Here is a 14,308-nt window from a genome sequence, read left to right on the forward strand (position 1 = left end):
CTGATTAGTTTTACCAGAAATTGGAATCCCCTTTGCTTTGCAAAGGCTTGGTTTGATAGTGGGCACATGACTAAATCCTGGCCAATAACGTGGGGAGATATCTGGGGGAGATTCTGGGATAGATTTCCTTGCTCTTAAGAATAAGAATCCCATCCATCCACAGATGAATAGATAAAGAAGATGTGATAAGAAGAAGATAAAGAAGAAGATGATAAAGAAGATACACACACACACACACACACACACACACACACGAATATTATGTAACAAAAAAAAAAAAAAGGAAATTCTGCCATTTGCAATGACTGCAATGACGTAGATAGAACTAGAGTGTATTATGCTAAACTAAATAAGTCAATCAAAGAAAGACAATTATCATATGATCTCACTGATTATTGGAATTTGAGAAACAAGGCAGAGGATCATAGGGGAAGAAAGGGAAAAATGAAACAAGAAGAAACCAGAGAGGGAGACAAACCATAAGAGATTTTTAATCTTGGGAAACAAACAGGGTTGCTGGAGTGGAAGTGGTAGGAGGGATGGAGTGGCTGGGTGATGGACATTGGGGAGGGTATGTGTTGTGGTGAACCCTGTGAATTGTGTAAGACTGATGAATCACAGACCTGTACCCCTTAAATAATATATGTTAATAATAAAAAAATACAGATAAAGAAAAGAAAGAATAAGAATCCCCCTTTAGGGGCACCTGGGTGGCTCAGTGGGTTAAAGCCTCGGCCTTCAGCTCAGGTCATGATCCCAGGGTCCTTGGATTGAGCCCCCGCTTCGGGCTCTCTGCTCAGCAGGGAGCCTGCTTTCCCCTCTCTCTCTGCCTGCCTCTCTGCCTGTGATCTCTCTGTGATCTCTTGTCTGTCGAAAAAATAAATAAAAATCTTTTAAAAAGGGCGGGGGGACACCTGAGTGGTTAAGCCTCTGCCTTCGGCTCAGGTCATGATCCCAGAGTCCTGGGATCAAGCCCCGCATCAGGTTCTCTCCTCAGCGGGGAGCCTGCTTCCTCCTCTCTCTCTGCCTGCCTCTCTGCCTACTTGTGATCTCCATCTGTCAAATAAATAAATAAAATATTTTTTTAAAAAATAGAATAAAAAAGTAAAAAGAATAAGAATCCCCCTTAAAGAAGAAAAAAAGAATACAAATCCCCCACCAAAAAAAAAAAAAAAAGGAATTCAAAACAATGTGACCTGTCTTCATCTGGACCAGGTCACATCTGTAACTACTGCATCCAAATTCAACCCAGAATGTGTGACTAATGCCACATTCACAAATTTTGTGATCTGTTAGCGGTATCAAATATCCAGGGTGGGTGGGTTGGATGCCTGGCTGGCCCAGCTGGCAGAACATGCGATTCTTGATCTCAGGTTTTTGAATTCAAGCCCCACATTGGGTGTAGAGATTACTTAAAAATAAAATCTTAAAAAAAAATAGAAATATCCAGGATGGCTATTAATAATTCATATTCATGAACCCCACCCTGGAATCTTTGCATAAAAGGACCTGTAAACAACACCCATGATTACTGTGGATTATGAGGGCTCCTGTTTGGTGAGCCCTTCAAATGTGCCAGTCCCTTTCCATCCTATATTCTCCAATTACAACAAACTTGCTGTGGGGTAGGAAGAGGAAACCTCAGTTCTGGGAGGGGAAGTGACTTGCCTAGTGAGTGTCACAACCATTAGGGGCACAACTGAATTTATTACCAGATTTCAAATGGCAATTCAGTACTTCTGTGGTGGCTTATTCTGCTCCTCTGGCATATTTGCTCTTCCACGTTTTGCTTTTTTTCCCCCCTCCAAGTTTTGAAATAACTATTTCAGTTCTTCTTTTCTCCTCTCTGCTTTTACCCTGCCTCTCCCCTCCTTGTCCCCACTCTCAGCTGATGCCGTTGTCTCATATTGTAATGGGGGAATGGTAATCATTAGAATTTTTTAGCCTGCTCTGCCACAAACCTTCCAATCTACCTGCACCTGTTGTAGTGAGTAAAGAGTTCTCATTCATCCCAGCCCCTACCCTCCTGTGTTTGCTTCAGATCCCTCTCTACCTCACCTTCCAGAGAACTTTCTTCCTGCATTATCCCTTTTCTTTTCTGCCAAAGACAAAAACCTAAGATTTTCTTTCTACTAGGTCATTCTATCTCTTAAACATTATTGTTATCTCCTCTCTCTAAAAAGAAACTGTCCTGGGGCACTTGGGTGGCTCAGTTGGTTAAGCGACTGCCTTCGGCTCGGGTCATGATCCTGGAGTTCCAGAACTGAGTCCCACATCAGGCTCCCTACTCAGCGGTGAGTCTGCTTCTCCCTCTAACCCTCCCCACTCTCATGTTCTCTCTCTCTTTCTCTCATGCCATCTCTCAAATAAATAAATAAAATCTTACGAAAAAAAAGAAAAAAAGAAAGAAAGAAAAGAAACAAAACAAAACCATCCTGGGACACCTGGCTGGCTAAGGGGGTAGAGCATGTGACTCTTGGTCTTGGGGTTGTGAGTTTAAGCCCCACATTGAGCAGTGAGCTTACTTTAAAAAATAAATAAATAAAAATTAAAAAATAAAAAGAAACCATCCTTGGTCCATATTCCTTTCCAGCTTCAGCCCTGTTTCTCTCAAGAGAATTCTCTCTATGAAGAGGATTCACAGTCAAACTTAAGAAGGGAGCCTTTCCACTCCTCACCTCACATTTTCTCCTAAACATACTCCAGACTGACTTTGCTGCTCTGTGCTCCATCCACAGAATGTGGTCTCCTCAGGGATATCTGTGGCCTTCTTTTTACCAACTCCAGTGGTCCCTACTCAGTCCTCATCCTGATACCTCAGTGATGTAGGACCCACGTGTGACCCCTTCCTCCTCTCTAGACATTTTTCCTATGCTTTAAAATGTTAAAATGTATCAACAGCACACTCTTGGTTGTTACAGCTCAACTAAATTCTCAGTCCAATTTACTAGCTTTTTCTTCTCTAAACTTATTTAAAAAAAAAAAAGTTTTTTTTAAAGATTTTATTTATTTAGGGTACCTGGGTGGCTCAGTAGGTTAATCCTCTGCCTTCAGCTCAGGTCATGATCTCAGGGTCCTGGGAATCAAGGCCCACATTGGGCTCTCTGCTCAGTAGGGAGCCTGCTTCCTCCTCTCTCTCTGCCTGCCTCTCTGCCTACTTGTGATTTCTCTCTCCGTCAAATAAATAAATAAAATCTTAAAAAAAAAAGATTTTATTTATTTAGAGAGAAAGCATGTGTGCACATGAGCAGGGGGAGGGAGAGACTCCCAAGCAGACTCCACACTGAACACGAAGCCCAACATAGAGCTCAGTCTCACAACCCTGAGATCATGATCTAAACTGAAATCAAGAGTTTGTTGCTTAACTGACTGAGCCATCCAGGCGCCTCTGAAAATTTTTATTATTTTATTTATTTTATTTTTTAATGTATTTTTTATTTGTAGATTTTATTATGTAGATTTTATTTATGTGTTTGACAGAGAGAGAGAGAGGGAGACATCACAAGCAGGCAGAGAGGCAGGCAGAGACAGAGAGGGAAGCAGGCTCCCCACTGAGCAGATAGCTCAATGCAGAGCTCGATCCCAGGACCCCGAGATCATCACCTGAGCCAAAGGAAGAGGCTTAACCCACTGAACCACCCAGGCACCCCCGGAAGATTTTATTCTTATGTAAGTAATCTCCACACGCAACATGGGGCTCAAACTCACAATCTCTAAATCAAGAGTGACACACCGCACTGAGCAAGCCAGGCGCCCCCTCTAAGTTTAACTTTAAATGTTAGGGTGACTGTGGGCTTATACCTTGCTCCCTTCCATCCTCTATGTGTAGTCTTTCCATGGTATCATTGTCTCATGGCTTATAATACCTCACTGATACCTTTTTTAAAGTTTCACTTATTTAAGTCATCTCTGCACCCAACATGGTGCTTGAATTCACAGCCCTGAGGTCAGGAGTCCCACACTCCACCAGCTGAGCGAGCCAAGTACCAAGGTACCAATAGCCACCTAACTTCTTGACATCTCCTTGTGGCAATCCTATAGGCATTCCAAACCTGCCATTACCCAAACCAAACTCTTAACTATCCCATCCTCCCAAATCTGCCTCTCTCCTAGTATTCCATATCTATTTGGATTAAACACTCAGCTGTTAATGTTCCAAGTCTAAAATGGATCCTTGATATCTTTCCCTTATCACCCAACCCAATCCCAGTCTACCCATTCTGTCTGCAAAGCAACTGAATCCACACCCAGAATCATTCCCATCCCCACTGTGCTTGTCCATGGTCCCTCGTCTGGGCTGCATATTTGCACTGACTTTGCAAACAGCTTGTTCTGCTCTAAATACCTATCCTACCACTAGTTTCCCACCCCCCACCAAAAATGCATCTTCAGACAATAGTCAAATGATCTTTTTTTTTTTTTGAGAATGAATGAATTTTTTTAAATGATTTTTATTTATTTATTTGACAGACAGAGATCACAAGTAGGCAGAGAGGCAGGCAGAGAGAGGAAGGGAAGCAGGCCTCCCGCTGAGCAGAGAACCCGATGTGGGGCTCGATTCCAGGACCCTGGGATCATGACCTGAGCTGAAGGCAGAGGCTTTAACCCACTGAGCCACCCAGGTGCCCCTCAAATGATCTTTTAAAAACACAGAGCATGACATTATTCTGCTCAGCATCATCCAGTGGTTTCCAGACTCCCGACTTCCACACTTAAGCTTACCGAGCACTCTTGGATCTTCCCCATCTATCCTTTTGTGACCCAATTTCCAAAGTGTGGGAGAATCCCCACACCAACAAACAATTCTTGAACATCAGCAGGTGTCCCAAGAATTCAACTGAGTTCTCATAACTATCAGACTACACAGGTTAAAGGTTCAGTCCTAAAAGATGCCCCCCTGTCCCTGAGCAATTCCAACACCAATTACAAGCCCAGAGTACCTGTGCTTCTGACTGACAGGTTGTAAATCAGAGGTTCCCATGATCTCTTCTGATTAATAAATAAATTAATAAATAAATAGATTCAATTAATCTGTGGCTTGCAGAACCCAGAGAAATATTTTCCTCATTAGATCTCCAGTTTATTATAAAAGGATATAACTCGGGGCACCTGGGGAACTCAGTTGGTAATGATCCTGGGTATCCTGGGATCAAGCCCCAATTTGTGCTCCCTGCTCAGCAGGGAGGCTGCTTCTCCCTCTCCTTCTGCCCTTCCCCCTACTTGCGCTCTCTCACATACTCTCAAATAAATAAAAAAATATTTAACCAATTCTTTTGGTACTAAAACTCTATAGAGTAACACTGTTCAATACAGACAAACATGGGAGTCACATGTGAGGCTTACCATTCTTTCTACAAAGTAAAAGAAATCAATTGTGATAACATATTAATTTTAATAATATATTGTATGTAACCCAACATATCAAAAAGAATATCATTGGAACATGTAACCAATTTAAGAATTATCAATCAGGGGCACCTGAGTGGCTCAGTGGGTTAAAGCTTCTGCCTTCAGCTCAGGTCATGATCCCAGGGTCCTGGGATCAAGCCCCACATCGGGCTCTCTGCTCAGCGGGAGGCCTGCTTCCCTTCCTCTCTCTGCCTGCCTCTCTGCCTACTTGTGATCTCTGTCTATCAAATAAATAAATAAAATCTTTAAAAAAAGAATGATCAATTAGCTGTTTTGCATTTTTTTCCATGCTAAGTCTTTGAATGTACTAAATGAGTGTTACACTTACAGCACATTCCAGGCTGGACCAGTGAGGGCTTAATAACCATGTGTGGCAAGCAGATTCTGTATTGGACACCCAGCTCTGAAGGTTTAGGAGGTATCTGCCACCTAGTAGATGTTCAAATAATAATTTTTGAAATTGTTAGGCCCCAACTTACCACCAACTGAAATCTTTTTTCTGTTGTTAGTTCCCAGCTTCTTGCAGAGTGACTCAGTTGGGCAGATGTTTTATTGGACTCGGTGGGGGGAGGGACGATGCACTTGGAACCAGTCAGGTGACAGAAACCCAGGGTTTCTTCCAATTTCCAGAAAGTATGCTGGATATGTTGTCATCTCTCCTTCTCTAATATTCTCCACCCCCAGCCTACTGTGGGAGACAGGAATTCAGCCCTCTAAATGTCAAGGGTTCAAGGAGTATGGGTTTCTAGGCCCTTACTTCTTCAGAGATTCAGGGAAATGAAAGAAACAATTACTGAGATGAGCAGAACTCAAGACAAACAGTACAAAGCCAGAGATGATGGTTAAGCAAAAACCTGTTTATCTCTTCACACGCCACTTCTGACACCAAATGTGTAGCAAAGGGCTGGATCCCATGAGACTGCCCTATTTCAGAAGCTACTTGCAAGTCCCAGGTTGTCACGTATACCTGACCGACCAGCTATGAATCAGGGGTCCCTGGGACCCCCTCCTCACATTCAGTAATTTGATAGAGTGGCTTGGCAAACTCAGGAAAGCAACTTGCTTTTGTTTAGTTTATCATAAAGGGTATGACTCAAGACCAGTGGAAGCCAGCATCCATGATGTCAGTTTGGATGCAACAATGAGCAGTAGAGTTCCTATCACCCTCAGACTGTCTGGACCAGCTGAGGAACATGTAGGAATGCAACCCCACTAGCTTGCTAGTAGTTAATTAGTACTACCATGGAGGTAGAATCACCAGATGTACTTAATGGAACCTCTAACATAAAGAATAAAGATATTTTTCAGATTCTCAGTCTCTTGAGTTAGAAAAGACCTCCAGGGACGCCTGGGTGGCTCAGTTGGTTGGGCAGCTGCCTTCGGCTCAGGTCATGATCCCAGCATCCTGGGATCGAGTCCCACATCGGGCTCCTTGCTCCGCAGGGAGCCTGCTTCTCCCTCTGACTCTTAAAAAAAAAAAAAAAAGAAAGAAAGAAAAGACCTCCAGAGGAACCAGATGAATTGGCACCATAGCATCCACCTTCTCAGGAGACTCCTGACCTAAATTTTGCCCATTATTTTAAAGATTTATTTGAGAGAGCATAAGCAAGGTGGAGAGGAGAGAAAGAATCTCAAGCAGACTCCCCACTAATCAGGGAGCCTGATGCAGGACTTGATCCCATGACCCTGAGATCATAACCTGAGCCAAAATCAAGAGTCAGACAGTTAACCAACTGAGCTACTCAGGCACCCCAAACTTTGCCCTTTAAAACCCCTCATTTGGGGTGCCTGGGTGGCTCAGTGGGTTAAGCCTCTGCCTTCGGCTTAGGTCACTGCTCTGCACTCAGCATGGAGCCTGCTTGGGATTTTCTCTCCCTCTTCCTCTGCCCTTCCACCATCTACCCTACTCCTCCAACCCACTCACCAGCTCTCTCTCTCTAAAATATAATTAAGAAATAAAAGGAATAGTAACGAAGAACACAGAGAGAGGTAAGGGAGATGTGTAAGAGAGGACCCTTTACCCAACACCATCATGAAGATCAATCCCCTACCCTTCTACTCCTGAGGGAGATAACTTTGGGACCACTGATCTGAGGAGATGGGCCTAGTCTGAGATTTTAAGCACCATCATACTGTTCCACAGAGTTGTTCACAAATCCAGTGGGTAAAACTGTGGAGAGCCAGAACACAAGAGTCTAAGAGAAAGAGATGAAGACAACTATTTTTTTTTCTCCCTGAATCACGATACCAATGGGATGTTTTTGGTTATAAGTTATAGGGAAACTGTGAATCCCTTAAACCATGAAAAAATTTATTATATAAAATAATTGAGGGTTGCCTGGGTGGTTCAGTCATAAAGCATCTACCTTGGGCTCAGGTCATGATCCCAGGGTCCTGGGACCAAGCCCCGAACTGGGTTCCCTGCTCAGCAAGAAGCCTGCTTCTCCCTCTGCCTCCAACTCTCTCTCCCCCTCTGCCTGCTGCTCCCCCTGCTTGTGCTCTCTCTGTCAAATAAATAAAATCTTAAAAAAAAAATTGGAAGTAAGTTCTAAATTTGAACAAAAATTGAGTTTAATGTAATCCTTCCAGTCCACCATCGCATTGGTTTTCTTCCAGGGACTTCCCGAACATGACCATAAGATGACTGCCATTATTAGAGATATCGCCATCATGCCCACATAACCTCCCAAACCAGGAGAATGGGGATGGGCAGAAAAACTGACTTCATATGCCCCTCATTTTATAAGGGAGAAAACTCTGTTCTGGAGTCTCTGCAAACCTCTTCTTACTTTTCATTGGCAGAACTGAGTAACATACCCATTTCCAGACCAATCCCTGGCCAAAATAAAAGTTTCAGTGAAGTTGCCTTGATTGGCTTACAGTGAAGGAAATTGTCACCTGAATAAAATGGAATCCACTTATTAAGGAATAAGGGTGGTAGAACTTCTATAAGTGTAGGCCTCCAAAGGGATTCTCCCTTGCTGCTCCTGGAGATGTAGAAATTAATCAGACACAGGCTCTGACCAGCTGAACAAAGAGATGAGACAGTGAAGTGCGTGCACCACTGGCTCAGGTCCCCGAGCTCTGTAAGCAATAGAAATTTACTAGAGGCCAAGCAGGAATTCCAGGCAAGGTTCTTATTGGGATGCTCAAGCACAAGGGACACAGCTTAAAGGAAGGGTGCTTCATGCTGGCTCTCTGAACAAAGGCTGGGGAAAGTTTTTAAAGAGACTGAAAGGGGGAAAGGAGTGATTCTAAGCATATAATTGGGGAGAGATGGGATGTTGGTGCACAGGTGTAACAAAACGTGTTTTGTTATGCACTGTCTCATTATTATGTTAATAATGTCTCATTATTATGTTAAATCTACACACACACACACACACACACACACACACACCCCGGAGTGTTTTTAATAATATAATCGGGAATAGTCAGTGAAAAGTCAGTGCTGGGACCCATCTTGGTGCAGACTGGTTTAGTTCCGTCTTTGCCAGGCTTTGTAGTAGAGTCCTTCCTTTGGTAAGCTTCCTTCCACATTCCTGCAAGATATGCTGCTCAAAGGGCCTAGGGTTTCATCTATCAAGGGACGCTGGTAGGGTCACAGGTCACAACCGAAGAGGACTCAAATCCAGTCCCTGCTCTGTCTCATTTGGTCACAGTAGGTGACAGTATACATACATAGTAATAGAGGGATGCCTGGGTTTTTATGGGATCTCCAAAAGAAACACCTAACTCAGACTGACGAGGCCTGGTGTTGTTCAGAAAGAGGTAACATCTAGGCTGGGTCTTAGAGATTCAGGTAAAGAAGAGAAAGAAAATTGCATTCTAGGCAGAGGGGAGTGAAAATGCACAGGAGAGAGGTCAAGAAATAGGCTAAACTGGTTTTTGGAGCATAGGTGGGAGGCAGAGAATGATAAGTGATGGCAGAAGCCCTCTCTTAGAGGGTCATGACTGCTACCAGGAAGACCTTAGGGGCTCCTGGGGGGCACAGTCAGTTGAGCATCTGATTCTTGGCTCAGGTCGTGATATCAGGGTTGTGAGATTGAGCCCCATGTGAAGCTCTACACTCAGCACAGGGTCTGCTTGGGATTCTAACCCCCTCTCCCTCTGTCCCTCCTGTTTGTGCTCTCTCTCCCCTAAATAAATAAATATTTTAAAATTATTTTGTAGGGCGCCTGGGTGGCTCAGTGGGTTAAGCCACTGCCTTCCGCTCAGATCATGATCTCAGGGTCCTGGGATTGAGTCCCGCATCAGTCTCTCTGCTCAGCAGGGAGTCTGCTTCCCTTCCTCTCTCTCTGCCTGCCTCTCTGCCTACTTGTGGTCTCTCTCTGTCAAATAAATAAATAAAATCTTTTTTAAAAATCTTAAAAAGATAAAATAAAATTATTTTGAAAGATTTTATTTATTTGTGAGAGAGAGCACAAGCAGGGAAAGAAGCAGAGGGAGAGGGACAAGCAGACTCTTTGCCAGGCTGGGAGCCCAATGCAGGGCCTGAAATCAAGGTCTGAGCTGAAGTCAGATGCTTAACTGACTGAGACACCCAGGTTCCCCTAAATAAATCTTAAAAAAAAAAAAAAAGGACTTGGAATTTCTCCTTAAGAAAATGAAAAGCCATTGAGACCATACCAAAATACAAGGCTTCTATATTGCAAAGGAAATGATTAACAAAACAGAAAGACAACATACTGAACGTGATATTTGAATATTTGCAAATGATATATACCATAAGGGGTTAATATCCAATGTATATAAAGAATGTAGACAACACCAAAAAAACCCCCCAAATAATCTGATTTTAAAATGGGTAGGGAGGGCACCTGGGTGGCTCAGTTAGTTAAGCAACTGACTCTTGATTTCAGCTCAGGTCATGATCTCAGCTTCATGAGATGGAGCCCCACATCAGGCTCCACACTCAGCACAGTCTGCTTGAGATTTTTTCTCCCTCTCCCTCTACCCCTCCTGCTGGTGCTATAGATAGATAGATAGATGGATGGATGGATGGATGGATGGATAGATAGATAAGATCTTTCTTTTAAAAAATGGGCAGAGGACCTGAATAAATGTATCTCCAAAGAAGACAAATGGATGGCCAACAGACAAAAGAAGAAATGTTCAACATCACTTATCATCAGAAAAATGCAAATCAAAACCACAATGAACTATTACCTCACACCTATCAAACTGGCTAGAATCAAAGAGACAAGAAATAACAGGTATGGTGAGGATGTGGGAAAAAAAGAAACCCTCATGTTTGTGGGAATGTAAATGGGTACAACCCCTGTCAGAAACAATATAGAGGTTCCTCAAAATTTAAAAATAGAAATACTGTGTGATTCAGTAATTCCACTGATGGATATTTATCCAAAGAAAAAAAAAGGCATTAAGTTAATATTTAATTCTTTTTTAATTAAAAAGATAAATGCATCCTTATGTTTATTGCAGCATTTTTTGCATTAGCCAAGATATGGAAGCAGCTAAAGTATACATCAATAGGGGAATGGATAAAGAAGATGTGGTGATGTGGAGAAAGGGGAACCCTCTTACACTGTTGGTGGGAATGTAAGTTGGTGCAGCCTCTTTGGAGAACAGTGTGGAGATGCCTCAAGAAATTAAAAATAGAGCTTCCCTATGACCCTGCCATTGCACTACTGGGTATTTACCCCAAAGATACAGATGTCGTGAAAAGAAGGGCCGTCTGCACCCCAATGTTTATAGCAGCAATGGCCACGGTCACCAAACTGTGGAAAGAACCAAGATGCCCTTCAACGGATGAATGGGTAAGGAAGATGTGGTCCATATGCACTATGGAGTATTATGCTTCCATCAGAAAGGATGAATACCCAACTTTTGTAGCAACATGGATGGGACTGGAAGAGATTATGCTGAGTGAAATAAGTCAAGCAGAGAGAGTCAATTATCATATGGTTTCACTTATTTGTGGAGCATAACAAATAGCATGGAGGACATGGGGAGTTAGGAGAAGGGAGTTGGGGGAAATTGGAAGGGGAGGTGAACCATGAGAGACTATGGACTCTGAAAAACAATCTGAGGGCTTTGAAGGTGCGGGGGTTGGGATGTTGGGGTACCAGGTGGTGGGTATTATAGAGGGCACAGATTGCATGGAGCACGGGGTGTGGTGCAAAAATAATGAATACTGTTATGCTGAAAATAAATAAAAAATAAATTTAAAAAAATGTGGTGGACAGATATAATGGAATATTACTCGGTCATAAAAAAGAATGAGGGGCGCCTGGGTGGCTCAGTGGTTAAAGCCTCTGCCTTCAGCTCAGGTCAAGATCTCAGGGTCCTGGGATCAAGCCCTGCATCAAGCTCTCTGCTCAGTGGGGAGCCTGCTTCCTCCTCTCTCCCTCTACTTGTCTCTCTGCCCACTTGTGATCTTTGTCTGTCAAATAAATAAGTAAAATCTTTTAAAAAATAAAAATAAAAATAAAATAAAAAAGAATGAGATCTTGCCATTTGCAACAACCTGAGATCCAGAGGGTATTATGCTAAGTAAAGTGTCAGAGAAGGACAAATACCATATGATTTCACTTATATGTGAAATCTAAAAAATAAATGAAAAAACAAACAAAAAGTGAAAACAGACCCATTAATACAGAGGACAAACTGATTGTTTCCAGCAGGGAGGGAGTAGGGATGGGCAAAATGGGTGAAGGGGAGTGGGAGGTACAGTCTTACAGGTATGGAATGAATAAATCATGGAGGTGAAAGGTACAGCATAGGAAATATAGTCATGATATGTAAGAGCATTGTATGGTGACAGATGGTAGCTAGGCTTGTGGTGAGCCTAGCATAATATATAGAGTTGTTGAATTGCTATGTTTTACACCTAAAACTAATGTAACCTTGTGTGTCAACTATACTTCAATTTAAAAAATAGGAAACAATGAAAAACCATTTAAGCAGGAGGGGAATTTGTCAGATTGTGCTTCAGGAAAAAAAAATGTATCCTAGAATCCTACAAAGGGATAGATTTAAGAATGTTCCCAATTGAAGGCAGAGACCTTAGAGTGGAGGATGTGGTGAGAGATTAAAGGAAGTTGTTGAAAAGCTGCTCAGGGCAGGTTTAAGGTCCCAGAGAGGAGGTGTGGTCTGGAAAGAGATATCCATGCTCAGGAGACTGTGCTTGGTTACTGGACAGTCATGAGGGGTGAGGAAGAAGAAGGGCTCTTTATGAAACCCACAGTTTTTGAGTTACTGTTACTATTGCTACATAATAAGCCACCCTAAAACATAGCGATGTTAAACAACCATTTTATTATGCTCATAGATTATATGGGTTAGGAATTAGAACAAGGCACAGAGGAGATCCTTCTTTCTGTACCCAAAGACTCAAAGGTTTGGGAATGACCTGAAGGTTGGAGATTGGAGTTGCCTGTAGGCTCCTTCATCCATGGGTGTTGTACTTGGGTGAGAATGACTCCAATGCTGAGGACCTATATAAGGCCTTTCCAGCATGGTGGTCTCAGGATAATCAGATTTTTTGCACGATGGCTGCCTACCTCCAGAACAAGAGTCACAAGAAAACCAATAGAAGCTTCATGGCCTCTTCTGACCTAATGTCAGATGTTAGGTAGTATCATTTCTACAACATTCCATGGTCAAAGTAGTCCCAGTCCCACCCAGATTCAAGAGGGCATGGACATACCTTTCAGTGGGAGAAATGTCAAAGAATTTTGTGGCAATTTTCTTTAAAATCACCAGGGTAATTTGGTGGATTTGGGGGCCATCACTGAGATAGAATTCTATGAGAAGAAGCTGAGTATATTAGTATGATAGGACTGCCTTAACAAAATACCACAGACTGGAGGGATATTCCAGCCTCTGGAACTGCAACAGTTCCAGAGGTTGGAAGTCCAAGATCAAGGTGTCAGCAGAGCGGTTTTTCTCTGAGGCCTCTTTCCTTGGCTTGTAAATGAATGGATGTCTTCTGTGTGTGTCTGTATCTTCATCTCCTGTTCTTATAAGGACACCAGTCAGATTGGGTCAGGGCCAAAGACCCTCTCCAAATACAGTCACATTCTGAGGTAGTGGGGTTAGGGCTTTTCATATGAATTCTGGAGGGACACAGTTCTTCCATCTTCCATCACACAGAGTTGTCAGAGAAGGTAATGAGATCAAATTCTGGAAATGAGACTGAAGGGACAAATAAACCCAGGATGATGTGCCTGGAATTCAAGACTAAGGTCCGAGCTGGAGGCAGGGATTTGGGGATTATTAATGAGGTGTGGTTAAAGCCTTAACTGTGGATACGTTCACCCAGAGAGAATGTAAAACATGAGAGGAAGAGATTCTTTTCTGATTACTAGCATATGGTAGTGTGTATTGCACAAGACTCCCTACGAACTAATGATGATTCATGCCAACTAACTAAACCATACTAATCCAGAATAACTCTGCATCAGTTATCTTAGTCCTTTTGCTCAAACATGTCCTCCTTGAGCATTATTATCCTAATTCACAGATGGGGTGACTGAGGCTCAGCAAAGTTAAGACAGGGGTCAAATCCAGCCCCCATCTATTTTTGATTAGCTCATGAGCCAAGAATGGTTTTTATATTTTCTAGTGGCGGAAGAAAATAAAAAGAAAAATGTTCTGTGTCAAGTAAAAATTATATACAATTCCAATTTCAGCATTCTTTTTTTATGTAACGATTTTATTTATTTATTTGACAGACAGAGATCACAAGTAGGCAGAGAGGCAGGCAGAGAGAGAGGAGGAAGCAGGCTCCCCACGGAGCAGAGAGCCCGATGCGGAGCTTGATCCCAGGACCCTGGGATCATGACCTGAGCCGAAGGCAGAGGCTTTAACCCACTGAACCACCCAGGTGCCCCCAATTTCAGCATTCTTAAAAAAAGTTTTATTAGCACACAGC

This window comes from Mustela putorius, unplaced genomic scaffold, assembly GCF_011764305.1.
Source record: "Mustela putorius furo isolate JIRA1106 unplaced genomic scaffold, ASM1176430v1.1 tig00000196_pilon_pilon_pilon, whole genome shotgun sequence".
Classification (NCBI taxonomy): Eukaryota; Metazoa; Chordata; class Mammalia; order Carnivora; family Mustelidae; genus Mustela; species Mustela putorius.